General features: G+C 40.4%; 1 protein-coding gene across 1 annotated transcript in view; it reads left to right on the top strand.

The window, feature by feature from the left end:
- LOC307028880 (uncharacterized protein) overlaps window positions 1–27,183 on the top strand; it is a 178,230-nt gene that overhangs the window by 39,783 nt on the left and 111,264 nt on the right. The gene's annotated exons all lie outside the window — the stretch shown is intronic.

Below are 27,183 nucleotides of genomic sequence, written 5' to 3'. Positions count from 1 at the left end.
GGAAGACTGCCGCTCCGGGGGCGAGGGCGGCGAGTCAGGCGAGAGTAAGCTAGTGTCCACAACGGAGGGTAACAGGATGTCCCCATCTGACCTGTTGCTACTGTCTGCAGTGGATGCAGTGTTGCTGGCGTTTAGTGATGGTTGCTTTAACAATTTTCGTATAAATGATTATCCACAGATGTGTGTCACTGCTGTGGAAGCACTTTTGAAATGATGCACGCGCAGCGGAGCAGGTCACGCGCACCTGACACAATTTGTTGTTTGTATTTTTCGCTCCGTTCTCTTTTTTGAATAGAGGGCGCATAACATTCAACTGCCCCGAAGATCCCGAAGCGAAGCCTGAAGAGTAAACACACCAGGCTTACTAATCTACCACATACTTGCCAACCCTCCCGATTTTCGCGGGAGACTCCCGATTTCATAGCCCTCTCCCGGTTTCCTCCCGGGGTCATATTTCTCCCGCATTTCTCCTGATTTCTGACTAAATCAGATTTACACACGACTGTTTCCACTCTGACTTTAATACAGCTACACCATTGTTTGGTTTCCATGGTAGAGCGTCGCTTTAGTGGCGTGCACAACTAGATAGTCACAGAAAAACAGAACAAGAATCGACAACTCGACCCTCTGCTCACTCCTTTCCTGGTCCAGCCCACACATATGCACCATCAAGGACGGTGCTACAGGCCGCAAGGCATTGCACTCAGAACTACAACAAGCATGTTAATTTTAATCTAACAGCTCCGGCGATCCACTAGCCGCCCCCCCCGCGCTGTGGTTTTGAAATGCTCCCGTTTTCTGATGTATCAAGGTTGGCAAGTATGATCTACCCGCACAATTTGTCTCTGGTGTCGGAATGTCTCGCAGAGCATGCGGCCCTTGAAGCCCTCTGCTCTGGCTCCCTTGAGCTTGTAGGACTATTTATATTTTGTTGCACGGTTGAAAATGTTTCGTATCTTGTATTTTGAGGTGATACTGTGACACATAAATAAAAAACAAAACGGTTTTAATTAGGTCAATTAAAATATGCGTCACATCCTGCTACGGTCCCGCGCGAGCGCCTTTTCTTGGAGGCACTCGCGCGGGGACCCCCGGCTCGATGAGCGAACTATGGATAAATCAAAGAAAAGTACCGGAGGAACACATGATTTAATTCTGTGTGGACAGAGTTATATGCTTTCACAGCAAACGATGCTAGTTTACCGGTATGTATGATATCTAGAGAGAAGTTGTCAAAGGTGCTGCAGCCTTTACGTATCGAGGAACAACAAGGGAGGGGAAGACAGCTGACGATCTTCAGTCATAATTCAATGGGGTATGTCATTTATTTCAGAAAACACTTTTTGTTATATTCCATGGAATGCTCTTAACGTCCCGATAGCAATGAATATATTAAATGCTTTGACAATAAATACATACAAAAATTTATCTCTGGAAGCCGTAGCGCTGTAAAAAGCACGACCAATCATTTTAGCCGACCCGGTTAAAATAACTGGATGGCCTACCTGCTTGTCAGCCTTCCATCTGTGCACAAACTTATCTCGTGGCCTCATTGATGATGCGCGTTCGTATGTGTTGGAGGAGGGACTCTGTAAGAAAGTCTGAAGGAAGAGGCCTATTTTTTCCGGTTGTGTATTTTCAAATTCTAGCGCACTCGAGCTGGTTTCTCCATTCTTACCTACCCTACCTTTAACTCTTTTTAGGGTGCAGCTATATGTTTTATTTATTTCAAAGTGGGCCCATTTTAATAATATTTTTTTTTCCTTCAAATGTTCAGAGGACTCCCCAAGTGCTGTGTTTAATTTATTTTAAAGTAGGCCTGTGTATTATTTGTAATTATCCTTATAGGAGTTCTTTGTTTCTTATTTGAGGTTAACAGTTGTATATAATGTAATAAATAGCCTAATAAATGCAAAAAAACTGTAGTTTTTGTCTGATATAACAATAAATACAACTTTATTAGCTATCAAGCTATGAAATATGGTTTGTGGCTCCAGACAAAAAAATGTGGGGAAAAAAGGAGCAAAATGGCTCTTTTGGTCAAAAAGGTTGCAGACCCCTGGGCTAGTGCATTCTTAAAAAACAAAACACCATTTAATTTCGGGTTAAAATGTGTTGTAACTGCGTTACTGAGCATTGTAACGGGTAATATATTACCCACATTTCATAAGTAATGCGTTACATTACTTCGTTACAGCAAAAAGTAATATATTACTGTAATTCCGTTACTTTTGTAACGCGTTACACCCAACACTGCTGGTGATGGAGGGACCTACATTTGTGCAAAAACAAACAAGTTAAATTGTGTACAATCGGATCATGGCAAGTTGCTTAGTAACTACAGGCATACCCTGGCCACTGCTCTCTAACACAGCCCTGGATGGGGTTGCATCCAAACCTATATGAGTCATAGCGGTGAATTCAATTTTTTCTCTTGATTTAGTTGTAAAACACTGTCTTACATTTAATGAGTGTCCTTTCCAGGCAAAGAACACACCATCAGGTCCTTCAGTAGCTTCAAAACCATAATCAATATATGATTCATCGTACTTCCTGTGCGGTGCCTTTTTTGTTTTTGGAATATAATCCCTGTAGCTGCTCTAGGTTTTTAAAATGTTGTTGACAGGTAGCTATATATGAGCCTTTTTGAGATATGCCACACCTACTACCATCCCTCCTTACCGAAGGGGCAAAAGGGGGCATCCCCCTACAACTTGATCTTGCGGTATAGACTATTTCTGTGTGAGCTATGGACTAGGGTCATGTTTTTCAGGTCAAACCATTTTTAACGCATTCTTCTTTAGTGTAGGCATAGCCGTGGGAACATGTTTCAAATGGGGGGTGCTGTGGGGATGACACCAGGGCTGGTTCTGACCAATGTGCTGCCCTATAGGCAAGATTTTAGCTGGCAATGAAAAACCTCTACAAAAGACCAATACATTACAAAAAGAGAAACATATTGAAATGGTGGACAGCTTATATAAAAAGGCTTCAAATGTATTTAGTATTATAACATTTTTTAATTGGGGGGTGGACTTCACATCCTCTAGGGGGGGTCCGGGGGTGTCCCCCCGGGAAGATATTTTTAACATTTTAAAGTAAAATGCTTCAATCTGGTGCACTTTGTGCGCCCAATTACAGAGACCTGATCTAGGGGGTACAACTCTAAAACACCCATATGAAAAAGATCGGTTTGCATTTTATTAATCAAATAAGTATGTGAACTTTTCCAATAACCTACCATAGCCAATAACAAATAAATGTAACTTATTTTATTTTTGTTGTTCATTCATATCTTATTTTACCAGTTAACATTTATTTATTTATGCATATTTTTAAATCTCTCCAGTTTTAAACAATATTTTTCGTTTACTGTCCTATAGTATACATTGGAATGATTTCAAACCGGTTTTTATTTATCCTAATAATTATAAAGGTGTGCCTTGGAAATATTTGTTTACATAATTGTGATCAATACGTTTGAGACTCACTGAGATAATTTAGACTAAAGTGAATTATCTAAACCCTCAGAGTCCTTTACCTCACTGAGCCTCTCAGTCTGACAGGACAGAGCTCTCCCTCCACATTATTGTAGAAACAGCTTCTTATATCCGTTAGCGCAACCGAAGCTAAAAACAATCCCCGCCGGTACCGGTGCACCCCCTCTCTCTATCTCTCTCACGCTGGCTGTGAGCTGCGGGCGCCTGAAGCCAACATCCCCCACTTTTATCCCTACAGCGCCCATCGTACAGGGCAAATGGAAAATGTAACTGGGGTGAAAAGGGTGTTATCTTTACTTAATTATGAATGTTGTTACATCAAGGCTGAAAATTCTTTTTTTTGGTATTATATTAGTATTATATCTTGTAGAAGTGCAGATCCCATGTCATCCACCAGGGGGTGCTGCAGCACCCTCAGCACCCCTACTTCCCACGGCCCTGAGTGTAGGTACTTTATTCCATTGATATGATAATCACAAGCAGAATGTTTTCAACATAAAGTGTTTGTGTGGTTCTTTGAAACTCTTATTTTTGTTTAAAAAGGTTCAATATTAGATTGGTCCATAAGAGTTTTCAGTCAATTATTTGCTCAGTATCTATATAAATGGAAATTAAATGACCAAATTGTATCGGTGTAATAAGCAGTTTGTAATTTAGCATGTTAATTTTTTTTTTTTTTAAGTATACATCACAAGTGCAATTTAGTTTTAATACATTTCAAAGGACAAAACTGTTGAAACTGTGTGAGACTTACTTGGGCTATTCTGGTTGTCTCTGGCTGAAAACAAATGCCTTGATGGGATGACTGAAAAAACACATGGTCACAGCAAGTTAGAAAGTCAAAGCAGTTCACTGAAAGAGGGCTTACATTTAGACATTTTCAAACTAAGAAATAGTATAACCTAAGAAATATTTTTCAGGGGCCGGCTGCACCAACTGAATGTATAAAAGTCAGGTCTAGGCCCTAGACCGGCCTACTTTAGCATGATTGTTGAACAAAATGTCAGAATACCAACATTTCATGTAGGCTACTGAAAACGACCAGCATAGTTACACCATGGGCTTTCAGCGAATACTCTAAATTAAAATTGCTGAGCAAAACTCAGAGGAGCCGACAAGTCAGCTTGTCCCTAAAATGAGAACAGTTGGTCCACAGTTGTTGCTAACGTCTGGGCTAACCCCAGACGTAACCACAGAAAAGATTGGTGATACTTGCTATCTTCCTACGTTTGTACTTTTGTAAACAGAAAAGACGTTTAATATTGTGATATTTACTGTAAATATAGCAGCAAGTATCTATGGGTTTTAGGAAGTAATGTTCTAATATGGTGTGGCCTGCTGGGGCAGCAGCATCTCGGCTGCTGACGGGAAGAGACTGAAGAGACTTGTAAGGAAGGCCAGCTCTTTCCTGGGGAGTCCTCTGGACACTGTGGAGGTGGTGGGAGACAGGAGAATGGCAGCCAAGCTGTCCTTCCTGCTGGACAATATGTCCCACCCCCTCCAGGACACCCTGTCCTCACTGTGCAGCACCTTCAGCGACAGGCTGCTGCACCCCACCTGTCACACGGAGAGATACCACAGGTCCTTCCTTCCTGCAGCGGTCAGACTTTACAACCAGCACTGCCCCTAGTAGAAACGATGCAGAGAAACTAGTCCACGCATTTGTTACTTCAAGGCTGGATTATTGTAACTCCTTATTATCAGGGTGTACCAAGAAGTCAGTCAAGTCGCTTCAGCTGATTCAAAATGCTGCAGCTCGTGTACTAACCAGAGTTAGGAAAAGGGACCACATTACTCCTGTTCTGGCTGCCTTACACTGGCTCCCTATAGAACACAGGATAGAATTTAAAATTCTTCTTCTTGCCTACAAAGCCCTTAATGGGCAGGCGCCACCTTACCTTAAAGAACTCATTATACCCTATTGTCCTACTAGAGCATTGCGTTCCAAGAATGCAGGGTTGTTGGTTGTTCCTAGAGTCTCTAAAAGTACAATGGGGGCCAGAGCCTTTTCTTATCAAGCTCCACTTTTGTGGAATCAGCTTCCAGTTTGTGTTCGGACGGCAGACACCCTATCCGTTTTTAAGAGTGCGCTTAAGACCTTCCTTTTTAATAAAGCTTATAGTTAGGGCTGATTAGATTCAACCCCTAGTTTTGCTGATATAGGCTTAGTTTGTCGGGGGACATCTTACTTCTTCCTTCTCTCTGTCTATACCTGTATACTCTCATGTTCCGATTAACCCAGCTTCCCCAAATTTCTTTCTTTTTGGTGTCTATATACGCCGGGATCCGGAGTCATGGATGATCCTGCGGTCCTGTGTCATGGATTGCGAGTCCTGGATCTTGAGTCGTGGCTGTGGTCCTGGATCATAAGTCCTGAATAGATATACTCGTGGATTCATCTTCCTATTATACACACATGCATTTCCAAACATTTGGACTACCTATGTTGCAAATGTATTATCTTTTCAATTTATACACGGCATCTATTGCACGTCTGTCCGTCCTGGGAGAGGGATCCCTCCTCTGTTGCTCTCCCTGAGGTTTCTCCCATTTTTCCCTTTAAACTGTGGGTTTTCTCTGGAAGTTTTTCCTTGTACGATGTGAGGGTCTAAGGACAGAGGGTGTTGTATTGTCATACTGATATTCTGTACAAACTGTGAAGTCCACTGAGACAAATGTAACATTTGTGATATTGGGCTATATAAATAAACATTGATTGATTGATTGATTGACCCTCCTACACACACACCACAACACAGACTATAAAACCCCTTGCTGCTAAATAAAAACCAACTTTGTGCAATATGTGCTATATGTGCAATATATATATGCCATTAATAACTGTAATTTTTTATTTTGACAGACCTAGTTATGCCTGGCCTATGCCAATTCCTAAGGAAAACAATGTTTTACAAATTCAACAAACATAGACTCAAGGATTATACACAGACATCATACACTTTGTGGTTACTCAGTACCATCTACTTACAGGAAGGCATTGCTGGCATCAGTGGTACTGAGAGGGTCTGATCCGTAGTTGTCTTCACTCTCTTGACTACGGGCTCATCTATATCTGTATCTAATGGAGAGATATTCATACATATCTGTCAGGCAAGCATATAGTATCGTTAGATATCTTTCTTGAAAAAAAACAACGGCCATCAAGCAATATTTTACCTGAGTCCATGTACCAAACAGGAGCAATCTTCCTGGCAGTTTCCACTTCCGGATCACTGTCCAAATTTGAAGTTACTATGGTATGGTATCCTAGCTTAATCTGTTATATGTAAACGTTCCCTAAATCTACTAATTTAGGGATAATCCACTGACATCCTTTAATACACATGTTAATTTGAATCAGATGTACTGATAATATCCGCAATATAAATCTTTAAACTTCTTCTTAACTTTAAAAGTCCGTCACGAACGGTCTATTATGCTGCAACTCTACAGCTCTGCTAGCCTTGGCGCTAACTTCCGGGGAACGATTGAGAGGCTCCACGATCCGCCATTGCTGTAAAAAAGTGGTCCATTGGAGTGAACGGAGATGACGCAACTCTCAGTCTATATGGCGCTGGGGCCTGGTCACTTTGATGGACATGTACATGCCTCACTGTCAGCTAACAGCAACTTGTCCACTCTGCTAGGCTACAACCATAGAGGCTACAACTTTAGTTAGTCATAGTACTGTACTTGACCCTTTAGCTTTAGCCGTGTCCGTGGTGATTTTGCCTTTTAGGGAATATTGTTACAAATACCAGACAATTAAAATGTTGTGCTGTTGTGCTTGAATGTACCAACATAACTTCCAAGAAGTCTAAAATTATAATATTATACATGTTAATCCCGTTCGCAGGTGTTTGTGTGCTTGGTAGCTTAGCTTGTTACTTATTAGCCAGCTAAGGACATAACCCTTTATACATACTGTTGGAGATTTGGAGGATGTTTAAAACCAACCTCGTCTCCGCGTGTCGTTTGATAAGCTGGGTAAATTCGTAAAAAGGAAGGGATTAAGAAACACCAGAATGCAAGTGAAACAATAATCTTGTTTTAATGATACAAGGTAACAATACAAATACAAAGGAATCACGAAGCACTCTGCAGAGTACTCCGGGCTCAGGTTCTACCACGTGTGAGACAGGTCTCAGGAACGGCCGGTCAAAAACAAGAGCGCGAACCAAAGGAAAACACAGGCTTTCATACTAAAACACAGGAGGAGGTGTGTGCGTGCTTTCCCCCAGAGGTCATCTTATTGGGAGAGACCAACACATGGCCTGTCGCACCCAATCAGTGCGACACAGCAGAAGAAACCCGGAAACAAAAAGTCTCTTTCAGTTTGACGAAGACCAGACACCTTTTGGTGTCTGGTACGAACCTGCTCTAAACAACAAGTTTCCTTATCTTATTTCACATCTTGCAGCCAGCACACACACATCCCCTTTATGGCCCTTTGTCCCTGTGTCCATCTTCCCGCCTCAGGCTGCCACACACAAGTTAAAAGTATGTTTTAAGATATAGTTGTTATAGTTGGCTAACTATACGTAATACATGTAAATCACTTTCATATCAATAATAACGAGGAACACATTACCTATGCTCTTAAGCAGTATTAGAGATGTTTTTCAAATAGTCAAACTTCACACAGGCCTAATATAGAGAACACACTCATTTGTCCTACCGCCTTTCCATTTGTTTGAGCTATCGTTCACATCTTTACTTCAAATAAAAGGTTTCACATTGTATATTTCCAGCTTCCTTTACGCATACTGTTATTATTAATACAAAGTAATTAACCACACACGTCTATTGAAAACAAGTAGATTTCCCTGATAATTGACATGCTGAAAATGCTCTCTCGTCCCTATCATAAAAAACTGCTTCCATTTCATATAGAGTAATAAAACATGTTTAAGCTAATTTCTCCACAATGTTTGTAGCCATTTAGTACCCGCACATGAAAGAATAAGAACAGAGGTATAGTTGAACAGTAATCATGTAGCACATATATTTACTGCAATGAAAACACACACACATTTGCCCTAAGCATGTGTAACGCACACTCTTCTTTTATGAGGGAAACATTCCAGAGTTTTGGAGCTATCCCCAAATAAGGATGTCCCCTGCTTGCATCCCTCTCTAAACACAAAGACTTCACCTCAATATATTGGGGAGGGAAAATATACTTTGTCCCTTCAAATTTAACACACATTCTATATAAGGTGACAAGAAAACAACCTCCAATGACAGTGAAGAAACTATCAGAGTGAGCCTGAGTGCCAGAAAGCAGCATCCTTGCGTGTTGTTGAATCATCAGGGCCCCCCCCCCCCCCCCCCTCAGCGGAATACGCCAACAAGGGCAGCTGATAGGAAGGGGGAGATGCGGCCTTTCCTTCAAAGGTGGAACTGATGAATCTGATCAGAGAGAAGTAGACTCCTCTGCTGCCTCGAGAAGTCCCCCAGCCCGCTGACGCCTCCTTCCAAGTCGTCTGCTGTAGGGATGTCCGCGAGGTCCTTCTCCTCCAGTCCGCTGATGCCTGCTTCCAAGTCGTCTGCTTTAGGGATGTCCGCGTTGACGATAGCCAGGTCCATCCTGATGTCCTCCAAGGTCCTAGCCGGAGTGTTCCTCGCCGCACACTGGCTCCAGTAGTACCAGATGTCCCCCTTTGCTCCTCGGCGGACGGCATGAGATGTCCTCTGGGTCACTCTGTAGAGGCCGGAGAACCTGGGGTTGAGTCACGTAGACCTGACGAACTCCGCTGTGTCGGCCTCCTGCTCCTCGGGTCCCCCTTTTGGCGTCAGCAACCTGTGTGGAGAAATCTGATAGCCACCCCTCAAGTCTACGCTCAGTGCTTCTGGGCCCTCAGGTGTTTGACCCACCACTGGTAGGCCACTTCAGAATTCTAATACTTGACCTGTGTCAACAAAATAAACCCCAACATCTTCAGGTGAACTAAATAACATATCTCAATAGCTCTGAATTCCTGACAAGCATCTGTGTTATTATAAATGAAATCCTTGAGATCCCATTTAAAATCTAAATATAATATGAACTGCTAATGTCTCTGGTAATGGAACACACTAATGTTATGGATTAAAAACAACTAAAATCATGATACTGACAAAGTGAATAATTTCCAGGCGAGACTGCTTCTACCTGTCACTGCTTAGATATTATCAAGCTGAAAAATGAATACAGAAATCCAACATACTGTCATCAAATGTCTTTCTATTATGACTTTAAATTAAATGTACATCCCCATAATGATCTAAACAGTCTATGGCTTTTACTTCTTTACCCGGCTAGTTACAAGATGTTGTCTAAATTAAATTCTATCTCATTACATTACTATGTTTTAACTTAGCTGTAATATGTTCTTTCTACATTTCAAACCTCAGTTACTTTAATACCTGTTGAAATATTACAAAATTGTTTTCATTATCACAGTTCACCTTCTCATTCTCATTCTGGAATTACCTCTCTCAGTAGCCCCTTGGCCACTGATTCTGCATCTGTGTTACCTGTTATAACTCAATCAATATTAGAAACATGTCAACATTAATCAAACAGTATCTTATCCCCAGATATGGAGCAGGTTAAATCTAAAACTGTCAATCAATGGTCAGATTGAACATCTGAGTTGGGGCGGCAGGTTTCTTCCAGTCCCTAAATGAAAATATCCCACACTCCCCCTTTTTACACATGTATACATGTGTAACAAAATCCTGTATGGGAAGAAAACCTTCAGGTAACCAGTGGTTATAAGAAAATACCAAACATCATTCACAAAAGTATATCCATCATCTTTCACAGTAAACACTCCAGGGAAAATAAGTGTTCATTTCCAGCTGGCAGTCCTAAAAGAAACAGAATCTTTAGATTTTAGTTTGAGTTTTACATTTGCAAACCGCCAACTCCTGTGGGAATTAGAAACGGGTCACATGTGCGTTTTTCCAAATGTGTGGAATTGTAGGAAACCTGTGTTTCCCATGGAGCTCCAAAATAATGTATTAGTCCAAAGACATGCTCGGTTAGTTATTGTTTTAGAATCATGCAGTTACACTGATCACATGCAGAAATTCATTCACACCCACACTGTCAGGTTTTAAAGTCAAGTTTGGTCAGCCCCAGAGTCAATCATTGATAGTGCTTTTCTCAAGTCACACTGTCAGTCAGGGTCAAAGGTCATTTGTTCTCAGTTTCATTGGCCATGTGTCGTGCTCTGCAGAGACTTTGATATTTCAGCATAGGCCAGTATCCTTTGTCTACAAAAATCAGTCATATATGGAGCGCCATCATTTATCAATTCACGATTACCACCTTAAGTCAGATATCTCTAACTTGTCATCGGGACGGCTGCTTCCCACCTTTCCTGCAACTTGGTACAAAACTCACTTCATAATAGTACTACTACTACTGCAATTTATTTACACCTAAGTAGTATTAAAATGTCTAATAAATCTAATTCAGAAACTTGTGTACATAACTATTATCTTAAGTCAAAACATTACTAGGATCTGTGTAGCTCTGCATTTCATCTCCTCCTTTACAGTCACTCTGCTGCTTTATGGAGGGCGGATTCTGCTCTCATGTCCCCCACTCTGCTCCTGTGCCAAATCTCGTGGCTCAGCTTCATGCCCTGTCTGAGGGACTGATGAGAGTATTTCTGTATGTCAGCAAGCGGTTTGGTTCTGGATGCCTCAGGTGGAGACGGTTCAGCTCCGGTTCTCTGTCTGTTTGATGGAGAAGAATGAGCCTCCTTTTGGGTTAGGTCTTTTGTCTGCTTGGAGGGACGGGGTCGTAGCCTTTCTAACTCAGAGGGGGAGTCCAGGTCCCGGGACGCATTATCCATAAGAAATCTAGCACACTGAGATTGAATCAATCCAACCCTTTCCACTATGTCTCTTTCTAATCATACTATCTGTCTTAGTTGCTAAATGCCATCTAAACAACACCATTAATGTCTACTAATGATATTACAAAAACTCCCTCTATAAATCGTTTCATCCATTGTTACATATCTACCCAACCTGACTCTTTCAGGAAACCATTTTCTTCCATAAATTGAAATACCTGTTTCAAGCATCACATATTTCACACACTACGAAAGAACATCTCCATACTTTCTCCAATATTGTAAATCCCACTGTTACTTAGAACAATAGTAAACCTGCAGAGCACACTGATCAGATCACAGTAATATAATTTGACTCAAGTGTAGGCCTATGTCTACTTTCCATTTTACTTATTACTTTTGGTGAATATTTATTTATATTGTCTAAATACCTTGTCAATGATGTGCAAAAAGTTAGAGTATAAAAATGTGTTTTTCTCAATGTATTTACACTCCACGGATTCTTGAGTTTACTCATCTCCTGGTGTTGTCGTTCCTAAAAATGTTAGCAAACACAAAACTCCCACTACAACATTTATAGATAAATTGATCTAGCAAAATGAACTCTTTTCTAATTCAAAATGTGACAAAAGAACAATGATTTGTCTTTCAGAAGATGGTGGTCTAACAGAATGACTCTTGACCTCATGGGGTCAAATAGATTTAGCCATGAGGCGGCTGACTTTAAAATGAACTGGGACAAAGAAACCACATGCATGTGGGTACATTATAGTTAAGACAAATACCATGAAATTCACAACGCAATGCAACGGTATCAATCAGTTCTCAAAGACTATATTTATATAACAGCAAATCATTGTTTATTTATTTCAATATATCTACCACTTCAAATCACACCTTAATCTGTTCATTTTCTATGTATTTCCTTCCAACTTCAGATCACTAGAGAAAAAAGCAAGCAGACACACTCCGGGCCGCTGCTACTCTCGAGAGGAAAAAGGGTGGGGGGAACTCTCACAGACAAATACTGACACCCCCTTCTCTTTCCCCTGCTGTAGCTCTCAGCCTCCTTTGGAAAAGGGGGCTTCTTTCAACAATTAACACTTCTGCTATCCTTTTATTCAATTTTTCTGCTTGAACCCACTGTCCTCGTAAGCTCTTAACTCACGCTCCTCTCGTTAAAATTCTCCCTTCATTATGACTTCGTATCTATTCATCTGACTTCGGCTGTTTCTGTTACCAGTAAATATTCACAGAAACATTTTTCCCCGTACAGTCTATTCAGCTTTTATTGTCCGATGTTTATTCCGACAAGTTTAGCAAGCCTCTCAGCGCGCTTCAACACCGTCTTTCAACGATGTGACGCTGACGTAACCCAGGCTTACAGAACTCTTTATCGTGACGTTTGGCTTTATAGATTCAACCCCCACAGAACAAAGGATTAATGAGGTCCGGTCACTTCAAAATTGGTTTTCGAAGGTTGCGCTACTCTCCTTTGGATTTTACTTATAACTCAACTTCGATTCCTATGAACCTAAGAATTGTTATTCTGATTCGTCCCCGGATGCCGTCTGAAAACGGTCACTGGACGTCCCCCAACGAGTCTTCAGCCGTCTCCTTTCTGAAAAAAGTACGGGGCCTTTCACCTTTGTCTTACATACCTCGTTGATTCACTTTTATGTTATATAACTTTCCTACCTATCTAAAATATGTATTTGTATATTCCACCGCAACAACTATGACACCGGAATATGTCTCTGACAACTCTAAAATTTAGTTCAGCCAATAACAGACCTTCGATAGAAACAGGCTTGTCTGCTCACCTTTCAATTGTAGGATCCTCGTTTTAGTTGTCAGAGATTATTCTAGGCCTCTTCTCCGGACCATTCGTCCGCTTGCCGCTGGTGGTCTCTTCCCCGAAAACACCCCACTCAGACACGTCGGGTCACCACTTGTTGGAGATTTGGAGGATGTTTAAAACCAACCTCGTCTCCGCGTGTCGTTTGATAAGCTGGGTAAATTCGTAAAAAGGAAGGGATTAAGAAACACCAGAATGCAAGTGAAACAATAATCTTGTTTTAATGATACAAGGTAACAATACAAATACAAAGGAATCACGAAGCACTCTGCAGAGTACTCCGGGCTCAGGTTCTACCACGTGTGAGACAGGTCTCAGGAACGGCCGGTCAAAAACAAGAGCGCGAACCAAAGGAAAACACAGGCTTTCATACTAAAACACAGGAGGAGGTGTGTGCGTGCTTTCCCCCAGAGGTCATCTTATTGGGAGAGACCAACACATGGCCTGTCGCACCCAATCAGTGCGACACAGCAGAAGAAACCCGGAAACAAAAAGTCTCTTTCAGTTTGACGAAGACCAGACACCTTTTGGTGTCTGGTACGAACCTGCTCTAAACAACAAGTTTCCTTATCGTATTTCACATCTTGTAGCCAGCACACACACATCCCCTTTATGGCCCTTTGTCCCTGTGTCCATCTTCCCGCCTCAGGCTGCCACACACAAGTTAAAAGTATGTTTTAAGATATAGTTGTTATAGTTGGCTAACTATACGTAATACATGTAAATCACTTTCATATCAATAATAACGAGGAACACATTACCTATGCTCTTAAGCAGTATTAGAGATGCTTTTCAAATAGTCAAACTTCACACAGGCCTAATATAGAGAACACACTCATTTGTCCTACCGCCTTTCCATTTGTTTGAGCTATCGTTCACATCTTTACTTCAAATAAAAGGTTTCACATTGTATATTTCCAGCTTCCTTTACACATACTGTTATTATTAATACAAAGTAATTAACCACACACGTCTATTGAAAACAAGTAGATTTCCCTGATAATTGACATGCTGAAAATGCTCTCTCGTCCCTATCATAAAAAACTGCTTCCATTTCATATAGAGTAATAAAACATGTTTAAGCTAATTTCTCCACAATGTTTGTAGCCATTTAGTACCCGCACATGAAAGAATAAGAACAGAGGTATAGTTGAACAGTAATCATGTAGCACATATATTTACTGCAATGAAAACACACACACATTTGCCCTAAGCATGTGTAACGCACACTCTTCTTTAATGAGGGAAACATTCCAGAGTTTTGGAGCTATCCCCAAATTAGGATGTCCCCTGCTTGCATCCCTCTCTAAACACAAAGACTTCACCTCAATATATTGGGGAGGGAAAATATACTTTGTCCCTTCAAATTTAACACACATTCTATATAAGGTGACATTAAAATGAATATACCAGATTTAACTTTCCTGCCATAACACGTTACTTTAATACTTCAAATAATTCAAATAATCCTTCAATACTTATACATTTTAGTTTATGATTCAGCCTTGGGTAAGACTTTTATAGTCTATGGCTATGACGCCCATAATGCTAAACGGGAGCAAATGTTAATAGGGGACTCAATTATCCCAGTGGTGGCCGCCGGAGCTAACGGAGCCGCAGGGGGCTAGCTCCAGCCGGCGTCCCGGAGCGAGCCCACTGCTGCTCCGTTAGGTCCGGGCGATGGAGTCCGTCGTTATATCAGGAGATCAAGGAATGCAGAGAAACGCAGACTTGGTTCGCCTGCTGTAGTATTAGCTAAATAAATTATGTTGAACAAGGCTTATTAAGCTGAACATCGCCACAATTGTTCTGCTATCCGTACTTCTTTTCTTAATGTGTGAATGACAAGCATTAAGAATAACAAAATATAGCTAATTCTCTTGCAGATTGTCTCATTTGATTATGAATGTAACGTTTATATACTGTAGGGCAGGGGTGCCCAACCTTTTTTGAACCGAGAGCTACTTTTAAAGTTGCCAGTCTGCCGAGATCTACCAGTCCAAATAGAGAGGCGTAGCCATTACTGACAGCCTACTACCAGGTAAATACACACTTCTACTTGTATAAAACTGACCTTTGTACGATTAATACTTCATAAAATACTGCAGATCCTTTATCTTACCTCTTTCTAATCTACACTCATACAAGTATTTAACTGAAGTTACACAACAGTTTTGTTGATACAGAGTTGGAGTTTATTCACACGTCACATACTACAGTGGGTAATGTTTTCAAGAAACATTGAACAGTGCTGCCACATATGACACAGGAAAAAAAGAAAAGACTCTGAACCCTTTCTTTGCCATTATATAAAAATAGTGTTGCTACAAAAGTATAAATTAGGCTTACAAATAAGACAACTCAGATCGGAAGCAACACAGGAATCTGCTGCCAACGTGCAATAAAAAAGACAAAATTAATAGAATCAAACCCTTTTTTTGTTGCATTTTAGTAGAGTATAAAAAGAAATGCCTTTAAAATAGGATGCAAGCAACACTAGTTTCTTAACCTGAATGGATAATAGACTATAGGCCTAATCAATTTAAACAGAACAGATCTTAATGTTTGAATTTTTATACTAATTTGTACAATAATTATAATGAATAAGTTCAAACAAACTAAAACTTACAGCTGATTAATAACGGTATCTAACTTGAGTTTTTATTATATCAAAAACCTGTTGAAATGCTGTTATTTTTACTGTCCCCCAAAAGCGCGCCGGCAGCCTCCAGGAATGCTTCTTTCACAACTTTGCCGTCTTTGAAAGACTTCATGTGTTTCGCAAGAACGTGACTGACACGATAAGATGCTATGGTAGCAGCCTTGCTCTTGTTGTTGGGCCAGGTGAAAATGGACTGCTGTGCATTTAGCTGTCCTTTCAGGTCCCTCCCCTTTGGTTATGGCAAGAAAGGATCCGTCTTGTGTAAAACTCTCGCGAGAGTTTGGCTGAATGTCACGTGGCTGAATGTTTACGTTTGGCAGGCAGCCTTTTAGTGATGGGATTTATGGCTCTTTGAAGGGAGCCGGATCTTATGGCTCCGTTCCTTTCAAAGAGCCGTTCAAAAGAGCCGTTCAAAAGAGCCGTTTTTTTGGCGGGGTTACTTGGTTTGTGAGAGACAGCAAGCGCATTTCGTGGCATCTGCGGGCAGTGGCAAGTACTTCCGGCATCTGCCACGGAGGCCGCTACTCCGTGGTATCTGTGGCAAGTATATGCCACAGATGTGGTATCTGTGGCAAGTATATGCCACAGATGCCACAACTTGCCATGGCAAGTATATGCCACAACTTATATATGCCACAACTTGCCGTGGCAAGTAAATGCCACAAGTTAAGAGTTAAGAGAAGGTTTACGGTAGCTGCCACTCGCCTTCCGTGGCAAATGCTGATATTTAAACCCGTATTTATCGCGTAAAATGTCGCTGTTTTGGATGACTTTATCGCACTGATCTGTACACAAGACTGATGATCTGTTACTGATGGTCCGATCATATTTTTCAAAAAGATTAAACATTATGTTCTATAGATTTTACTTGGAGAACGTGGTTTGTTAAAATAAATAAACGTGCTATTTTTATGATAATACTCAAGATATATTATTAGTAAGTTGACATAAAGATCTAACATTGTTGACCAGAGGTGGGAAATAGGCTAACTTGTATACTCAAGTACTGTACTTGTGATTTAGAAATAGCCTACTTGTACTTTAGTTGAGTATGTAAATGGTATGTTACGTAGTAGGCTACTTACCCCACTACAATTCAGAGGTAAATTGTGTAATTGTAGCCTACTCCCCTACATTTATTTAATACGCTACCTTTAGTTACTTACTACAGATTCTGATTAATGATGATACATATAATCAAGTCTTAAATCAGACTTTATAGTTACTCCTGGAGTAAATTCACAAGATGCCCTACTACAGTATACAAAGTCATTAAAACTAGCTGCACCTTTACCAGCTTTGAGAACACTTTCATGATCAATCATTATAATGAAAACATGTCATATGCACTTTAAGTATATTGTTATGCTAATCATTTTGCGCTTTTACTTGAGTAACATTTTAATGCATGACTTTTACTTGTAACAGAGTATTCCAACATTTAGGTTGGCTACTTCTACTTTTACTTCACACTAGAACCGCCAGGGGTCGCTGTATAGCCTACCTAAAACCACCAACGTGTCAAATGAACGAATGCATTGATTTTCAAGGTACAATATTATTTTATTTATCATACTAGAACACAATGAGTGTTGCCACTACTCGCAGTGGCATGTGCCTTGGCATTTGTGGCATCTCCCACAGAGGCCACTACTCTGGCATCTGTGGCAAGTATATGCCACAGATGCCACAACTTGCCGCGGCAAGTATATGCCACAACCTGCCGTGGCAAGTAAATGCCACAGATGCCACAACTTGCCGTGGCAAGCATATACCACAACTTGTCGTGGCAAATATATGCCACAACTTGCCGTGGCATTTGCGCATGCTGAACGGGAGTTGCCACAAGATGCCAGAGTTAAGAGAAGTTTTATAGTAGCTGCCACTCGCCTTCCGTGGCAAATGCTGATATTTAAACTCGTATTTATCGTGTAAAATGTCGCTGTTTAGGCATGACTTTATCGGACTGATCTGTACACAGGACTGATGTGCGATCTCTATTTTTCAAAAAGATAATAAATTATCATTTATATTCAATTTTACTTGGAATAGCCTACGTGGTTTGCTCAAATAAACAAACGTGCTATATCTATGATAGTAGGCTAAACATAGGCCTATATTGTAATAAAAAAAGAAATATTGGCAAGTGAGCGTTGCAACGCAAGCCCTTGGCAATTGTCGCTTCTTGAGGGGAGTTTCCACTGCTTGCTACGATAACCAGGTGTATTCTTACTAGTAAAGACAAATAATTAAAAAATAAATATCTGTATTGATACAGCAACGTGTACAATGGTGTTATTAGACTTGGCTACAGACTTAGGGCAGCACCATGAGAATGATAAATACTTAAATAAACATGAAGAATGTTCTCTTAAGCATGATACTCCAAGCAATCCTAATTTAACCGTATAAAGTTGATTTAATATGTTGAGGAAAGAGGGTTACAAGGTAATATAATTACACCCTTGTTAAAACTTTTTTTGTGCATCAGTAAAAAGGTTATATGTCATGCATGCAAATATCAAATCAATGTGTTGCTAATTAACATAAACAGATTTTGATATGATACGTTGTATTTACTTTATTTATCTAAAATGTTGAAATCTTTGCGTTACAGCAGTGATAAGGGATAGGAAACATAAAATAATAATAATAAAAAGAAACAGGAAATAATTTACACATTATTAGTAGATATTTATCTACAGAGTATCTAAAGAATAAACAATATAGCCTACTGAATATGTAAGAATACACTATAATAAACCATCTTACTAAAACCAATAGAAACATATATTTGTCTTTCTTAACCCTTTCATGCATGAATTATGAAAGCCTCACTCGGGATTTTTTTACCAGGTGTTTTTATTGCTCTTGGGGCATGAAAAACAAGATTTTAACTTTAGTTTATTTTTATCTAGTTTTTTCAAATTTAGAACATTTAAAAATACATTTAAAAAAAGAATTTTAAGGATGATGTTTTATAATAATATATATTGAGTATTATCATAAAAATAGCACGTTTATTTATTTTAACAAACCACGTTCTCCAAGTAAAATCTATAGAACATATAATGTTTAATCTTTTTGAAAAATAGAGATCGGACCATCAGTAACAGATCATCAGTCTTGTGTACAGATCAGTCCGATAAAGTCATGCCAAAACAGCGACATTTTACGCGATAAATACGGGTTTAAATATCAGCATTTGCCACGGAAGGCGAGTGGCAGCTACCGTAAACCTTCTCTTAACTCTTAACTTGTGGCATTTACTTGACACAGCAAGTTGTGGCATGGTTGTGGCATATACTTGCCACGGCAAGTTGTGGCATCTGTGGCATATACTTGCCACAGATACCACATCTGTGGCATATACTTGCCACAGATACCACGGAGTAGCGGCCTCTGTGGCAGATGCCGGAAGTACTTGCCACTGCCTGCAGATGCCACGAAATGAGCCAGGCCCTACTGTGGTTTGTCTGTGAAATAATCACCAGGATAAGGATTGACTGTATTGCCAGACCTAATGTCAATAATCTGCTTTGTAAACACGACACAAGGTGGCGCCATATCCATGTCATTCATGTCCGTGAATGTACTACTTTGAATTTACCCTCCGTATGTGTTAAGTAAATAAAGTTGCCTTGCCTTGAATGAAATTCACGCAACTCTTAATATTAGATACTGTGTTTTTAAGTGGCGATGGAGATCATTTGTTGGCCCTGCTTTAAAGGATATTTTGCCTTTACAAATGGTGCGCTTTTTTGGTTGAAGTGCATCAAAATGCTGCTGCGTTTTCGCCTTTGGCTCATTTTCCATCCGAAAAACACGTCGTCTACCTGTCCTGTAGCCTACCACTTGTTATGACTTCTCTCTCTCGCGTATTCCGTTAAGACCCACCCCATCTCACTCCTCCTGCTGAAACCTACTAATCAGAGTAGGGGCGGGTCTTCACAGAATACGTTTGGGGAACAAAATCAAGCTTTTTAACAGGCGAGTGGATTTTGGCAGGCAGTGAGTGCGGACTAACAATTGAACGATAACAAGAATGGCTCTCACCAAGTACGACTCGGTTCCCCTCGTTCATACCAAAGAGCCGTTCAAAAGAATCGGCTCGTTCGCGACCGACACATCACTACAGCCTTTCAGTTACGATCGTTAACATCAGTGGGCCACAGCAAATGATGATGAGAAGCTAAACTATCTATTAATTATGTCAATTACAGGGAGTGTGATTGTTGAAATAGGGTGTTAGCAGTCTTGCTGGTGTTCAAAGAAGAATGACAACACTGTAGATCACCAACACTATGGTTTATTTTTTATTCACAGGCAAGTCAACGTTGTCGCAGTAAAAGTCCCAAGATAGCTCCTGGTGCAATAAAATGTTCCCTTGCAGTGTTTTACTATTATGTCTGATGTTTCTCTATTAATATTGCTGCTGCGTTAATGTGTATGTTGCATCATGTTACTGCTGTAGATGTGTTTCCGAGCCGCTTCGATTACAATGAGAGTTACAACGAGAACGTGACGTCATATTTACACTAGACGGATCCTTTCTAGCCATAACCCTCCCCTTTTGGGAGCGTAGGGCAGAATTAGGAGGGAATTCCGTCTCGTAGCGTTTGTGCACTGTTTTGAAATGCCGCTCCTAAATTACCCTTCTTCGATAAAGCCACGCTCGCATTGCAGATGAGACAGATGGACTTTGAATTGGAATAGATAACAAAATAATCATCCTCCCACTCGGAGTGAAAATGATATATTTTGTGCTTTTTTGCTCCTGCCATAATTGCGGTCTTGTGTGTGTGCGGACTGTCACTCCCGTTGACACGGACAACTTCAGCGAACTACTGCCCACTGCCCACTAGCCACGCCCCGACACATGGGGTCACGCCGGCCGATGACAAAGCTTTGATGCGTTCAAGTGCATTATTCTGGCACAGGAAGATTATGTTATAGGACATTAACGATAAAACAGAATATTGTTGTTCTATTTTTAGACAAATCTCGCAATCGACTGGGAATCTCCCCGCGATCAACCGGTTGGGCACCCCTGATATAGGGGAACTACACTGTTAGCAGTAACTTGGTATGCATGTATTTCATGTTAGCTTAGCTTCTTAGCCTGAGCTAGCTCTGTTTACTTCCAGTTTGGAGGCAGCAGGTCCCGCCTCGGCTCCGCCTCTTTGCCCTTATTTGGAGCAGGCGGGATTAGACTCTGATGTCGCTGTCAAGCGTCAGTGGCCGACTCCGCCTACTAAGGGCTTCTCGGCAACTCTACAGAATCCTATGGGTGACGTCACGGACACTACGTCCATTTATATATACAGTCTATGATTCTAACGTAACAAAGTACCATGACCGCTGTTTGCACCATGTCATCCGAGATATCGTTGGAAAGCTCTTCCTCCGGCACAATCTCATCGGATCCAAATATGCTCATTTCCTTTGTATCAGCAACCAGTCGCGAAAGTACAAAGGGGTCTTAAAACAAGAAACAAAATCTCATTGGCTGGTGTCAATTTCTGACAACGTGATTCGTTCAGATGCGTCACGTGGTGTGCTAAAACACTTCCTGGTTAGCTTTCCGCTAGAAATTTAAATCTCAAAATGGCAAAAGAACGGCGTTCACAGAGAAGACGACAACAATTGTCACTCGCACAAAGCAAGATTATACAAAAAACAAATGACCCCGAACACGAATTACCTTCACGGAGTGCGTCGATGCGCAAGCTGTCATCCAAAGAACAGGAGGGTTTAGGTAGCGCCTCACAGCAATCTTTAAAAGGCAGTTTTCTCAAAATGAGTTTTTTCTCCTACTCTGAGTTCGAAATGTCCACTTCAGTAGCACGTAGATACACCAAACCTCCCAGTTATATTCCTATCAATATTATGAAGGCTTTAACAAAAGGGATTGTTCATATATCATTCATAGCCTGAATTATATAACATTTTATACCTAAAAACATGACGAAAATTGATATTTTAGGGCTGTTGACAGTATTTTCAGATTTATGGAGTGATATTTTAACTTGTGACAGAACCCCCCCCCCTCTATGGAAGGCTCTTGACGTGCCACGTGGTTGATCGGGGTGAGCCTGGTGAAAGTTAGTAATGAGAGATGGGTCAAAGATACTATGAGCGGGCACCCATGAACGCTCTTCAGGACCATAACCCTCCCTGTGTACCAGGTACAGCAACCCTCTTCCACGTCGCCGGGACTTGATGAGGCGACTGACAGTGTAAACAGTCACAAGTTTGTTTGGTTTGGCTCATGTTAACTCTCCTTTCATTTCAGATCCCGCCTTTCTCCAGGCTCTTGTAATCAGCTCACTTCCCTCACCTGGTCTCACATGGTCTCCCCAACCCTTCCCCTCACCTGTTACTCATTCCCTCATTACTCCACAGTACTTATACCACGTCACTATCTCTTGTCCTTTGCCAGATTGTCTTGTCTTTTCTGCCAAGCTCTCCAGTATTTGTTACTCTCTATCCTAGATTCTTGTCCTGCCCGGTTTTGAGCCCTGCCTGCCCACCCAGCTAGCGGGGAACGTTCTCACAACTTTGGCTAACGTAACCTATTGGTTCTAATAAGGTTTTAAAGAAACGTTTTAATCTGATGTTCAAAGAACCTTTTTAGGATGTTTATATTTTCAAATAATGTTCCTATAAGGTTTAAGGTTAACGAAGACATAACGTTTTAACTGCAACATTCAGAGGATGTTTTGAGGATGTTATTGAGGCCTGAGATGACAGAACGTTTTTTTATAAAACGTTCCTTTAATGTGATATGTTAACAAAGGTGGAACGTTTTCCTTGCAACATTCTAAGGATGTGTTTTGGACGTTGTTGAGTAACACATTAAAAATGTTCTATATAAAACGTTCCCTCAATGTTACATGATAACAAATGAAGAACATTTTCAAAGCAACATTCTGAAAAAAATGTCAGGATGTTATTGAGGCCTGAGATGACAGAAAGGGTTTTATAAAATGTTCCTTTTAATGTTACATGATAACAAATGAAGAACATTTTCAAAGCAACATTCTGAAAAAAAATTCAGGATGTTATTGAGGCCTGAGATGACAGAAAGTGTTTTATAAAATGTTCCTTCAATGTGATATGTTAACAAAGGTGGAACGTTTTGCCTGCAACATTCTAAGGATGTGTTTTGGACGTTGTTGGGTAACACATTAAAGATGTTCTTTATAAAACATTCCCTCAATGTTACATAATAACAAATGAAGAACATTTTCAAAGCAAAATTCTGAAAAATAATTCAGGATGTTATTTTCATTTCATTTCAAACCTTTATTTATCCAGGTGTATCCCATTCAGATCATTGATCTATTTTTCAAGGGAGACCTGCTCAAGTAGGTTCCACATGAAACATAAAAGCATAAACAAAACAACAAAAGGACATCTTACAGCATCATTACAGGGATTAAAATGTACATAACTATCCACATGAACAGGTACCAACAGCTTCCGATTGAGTAGCATCCAACCAAGCTTTAAAAACATTTAGTGGCATCAGATTGTTCAGTTTCCATTTCAATTGCAGACTATTCCAAGACAGTGGAGCTGCGCATCTAAAAGCTATCTTCCCTAAGACAGTCCTAGCAGTTGGCACATTTAATAAAACTACTTATTGAGGCCTGAGATGACCGAAAGGGTTTTATAAAATGTTCCTTTTAATGTGATATGTTAACAAAGGTGGAACGTTTTGCCTGCAACATTCTAAGGATGTGTTTTGGACGTTGTTGGGTGATCCATTAAAGATGTTCTTTATAAAACGGTCCCTCAATGTTACATGAAAACAAATAAAGAACATTCTCCAAGCAACATTCTGAAAAGGTTTTCAGGATGTTATTGAGGCCTGAGATGACAGAAAGTGTTTTATAAAATGTTCCTTTTAATGTGATAAGTCAGCAAAGGTGGAACGTTTTGCCTCCAGCATTCTAAGGATGTGTTTTGGACGTTGTTGGGGTAACACATTCTGAAAATGTTTTCAGGAGGTTTATTATTTTTTATAAATGTTCATGTGACATCATCCATACATTCATCTTGCTGCTACTTAGAAATTATGTATCTATTTATCTAATATATCATATTCGAATAAATTCCGTATAGAATGTTATTGCAATATTTCACTTTTTTAAACTATTTATTTTTGTATTTACTATTTACTTGCACTATGTTTTTCTGTTTATCTGTATTGTGTTGCATTGTTAGAGGAGCCTGTGACCTAAGATTTTCATTGTCATACTGCACTGTATTGTTCGTATGGCAAAATGAAAACCTTGAACATGATGCAAAATATTAACACTACAACAGTAGTGAAATAGGGCTTTCCACTGTGCACTAACCCTACCTCTGCACAAAACAACTGATGTTCTCAAACACATTCACAAGGCAAGGGATTCCCCAAATTGACTCTTGACACGGCACACCTGTTACTTGAAAACCATTCCAGGTGACGACCTCATGAAGCTGATGAGAGAAGCCAAGAGTGTGCAAAGCTGTCATCAAGGCAAAAGGGGGCTACTCTGAAGAATCTAAAATACAAATCATATTCTGGATTTCTTTACACTTTTTTTGTTAACTAGATCAGCGGTTTTCAAAGTGTGTGGCGCGCCTCCCCTGGGGGGCGCCAGAGAGCTTCAGGGGAGGCGCAGCTTGAGACACAAAAGAACGAGAAAAAGACGAGTAAAGTGACACTTGCCCACTTGTGGCTGTCTGTGGAGAGCGAGTTCCCCCACCTCGCCAAAAAGGCTGTAAAAGTGCTCATTCCCTTCACCTCCACCTACCTGTGTGAGTGCAGGTTTTCCGCATTGACTTTGATCAAAAGCAAGTACCGGTCAAGGCTGCAGCCAGAGGATGATCTGCATTTATTCCTCTGTGCATCAAAGACGCAGACTCATTGTTCCCACTAAAGTAGGGGTGAGTGTAATAAGGAGGCAAAGTTGACGTTCAGTGTGTTACCGGGAGCATATAAGGATTTATCCACCATGTTGAAAATGTTAAAAAAAATATGTCTTGAGAACACGGCGTGCGGAAATATAGGGGTCGTGCTGCAGCTAGATGTGCCTGTCCTCTGTAAGAAGGTGTCGGCGACTGACATGCAAGGAAGAACGGCTGTCCACAGGCTGTTCCAACTTTAACAACTGTATTAACTTCCAGGGTAGTGAATTGAACATGCAATTGTAATTGGGTGTGTGGTATATTTTCATGCACGGACACGCATGTTCCACAACTCACAAACTGAACAACACTCAATTTTCCGATCGCTACCAGCGTCCTTGCGATCTTGTTATAATAACAAGTGCACGTTACTGATGCAATATGGTTGAGACCATTCGGGCTTATTCTAGAGGGGTGCAAGGAATAGTCCAAGTAGTGGGGGAGTTTTATACAATATGTTTAAAACATAAAAATAAAAAAGTTAAAAAAAGTTATTGTTTAATGTTTTAAGGAGGTGACGCTACTCAGCCAATCAAATCGGTGCAGTCAGCACGATAGATTCAAACACACACAGAGACACGACAAGAGGAGAGAAACAGTCGGAGTAATTTCAAATGGCGGAAGGTAGACAGCGAAAACAGAGCATTTAATTACATTTTCTCTTACTGGACCTCTTTGAAATGCAATTGAATACCCCTGCATTATAGCAACAACAACAATAATAATAATAACAATAATAACAGCAATAATAATTGGGAGGGGGGGCGCGGCTGTTCTTATGTTCTCTGAGGGGAGGCTCACCTACCCACACTATGAAAACCCCTGAACTAGATAATTCCTATGTGTTCTTTCATAGTTTTGATGTCTTCAGTATTAATCTACAACGTAGAACAACTTTTCAATAAACACAAACCATTGAATGAGAAGGTGTGTCCAAACCTTTGACTGGTAGTGTGCATATACATATAAACTTTAGTGAAATTAAGATGGAAAATGTCGGATTTTTGGTCAGTTTTAATGGGTTTAACGGCGAAGGGTAGTTTGAGCGCTGTCATTGGTTCCACTGATTTGTCAATCTCATACACCATATCATAGAGACAGAGCGCAATTATGTCCCGCCCACACCAGAGGAGAATTCATTTCTACTACATGGACAGGACGACAAAGCAACTTGTGCTACATAAAGGTAAGATAATGATGTAACTCAAATTATTTACAGTAAATTAAACATTCAGAAATGAGGCAAATTGACATTTACCACATCTCATTATTTTAATTCTGCCATTATTTTAAGCACATTTTCTTTGTGAATGCCATACAAACAAAAGATAACGTTTAAAGAGCAACTTGCAGGTTAGAAACCCCAGTGAATAAATGTGTAGGAAAATGATGTAAACACTAGATTTTCAAAAAATAGACATAAACATACACTACAGTGACATCTGGCGTCGTTTTTGTAAGACATCTTTACTTTCATATAAAAGACCACCCGCGTGTGACGTCACATGAACTTATTAATAAACATGGATCACAAATCACAATGCTAGTTTTGACACAGAAGAGGTTGAAAATGTATATTTGGATGCATATGACGGACCACAACCTTATAATTATGAGCCTGCTAGGCGGCCAATAGACCATGATAATATAGTGACGTTACTGGCAGGACTGTTGATACTGATCCATAACAGAAACTAATGCGCAAGTATCAGCCGTATCTCGCGTTACATAATGCAACGCCACACTACCTACGGTGCCGTTTACCGGAGGGGAGAGAGAGAGCAGCGAAGGGGGGGAGAGAGATGTAATACGCTTTCCTGATAAACGTTTTGTTTGATAGGCCTCAGCTGTGGAGAGTATGTGCTGCAGGGAGGTGGATGCACCTCGCACAACGCACCCAATAATGAAAGCTAGCTCCGGTCCTTTTCCTGTTCGGGAAACTGTGGACTCGATGTCGTGACAGGCTGGAGCTTGTGCAACCTGCACAAACTCCAGCTCACCATGATTACAAATGGTGAAATGCAATGTAAAATGACTGAAAAAATACCAGCTCACTGAATCATAACCGCTCAAACCAACTACAAACTACTACCGCGGATTGGGCAGAGAAGGAGTCCGAGAAAGTTGCTCCCCCATCTGATGTAATATGACGCGTTTGGCGTATGACGTTTTTAAAAAAGCCGTTTTTAGTAGCAGAGCTCAAAACGGTTCCTTTCCCTCTGAATTCCTGCCCTTATGTCTTGTAAAACATATCAAATCCTGCATTAACTTTTTTAATTGTAATTTCCAGGCAAGGTTAAGCATAAATCTAGTAAAAAAAAAAACTGTAAGTTGCTCTTTAAATAATTG

Source organism: Notothenia rossii (genome assembly GCF_949606895.1).
Source record: "Notothenia rossii genome assembly, chromosome: 2".
Classification (NCBI taxonomy): Eukaryota; Metazoa; Chordata; class Actinopteri; order Perciformes; family Nototheniidae; genus Notothenia; species Notothenia rossii.
The sequence above is the reverse complement of the archived record's forward strand: the minus strand, read 5'-3'. Positions and strand labels throughout refer to the sequence as shown.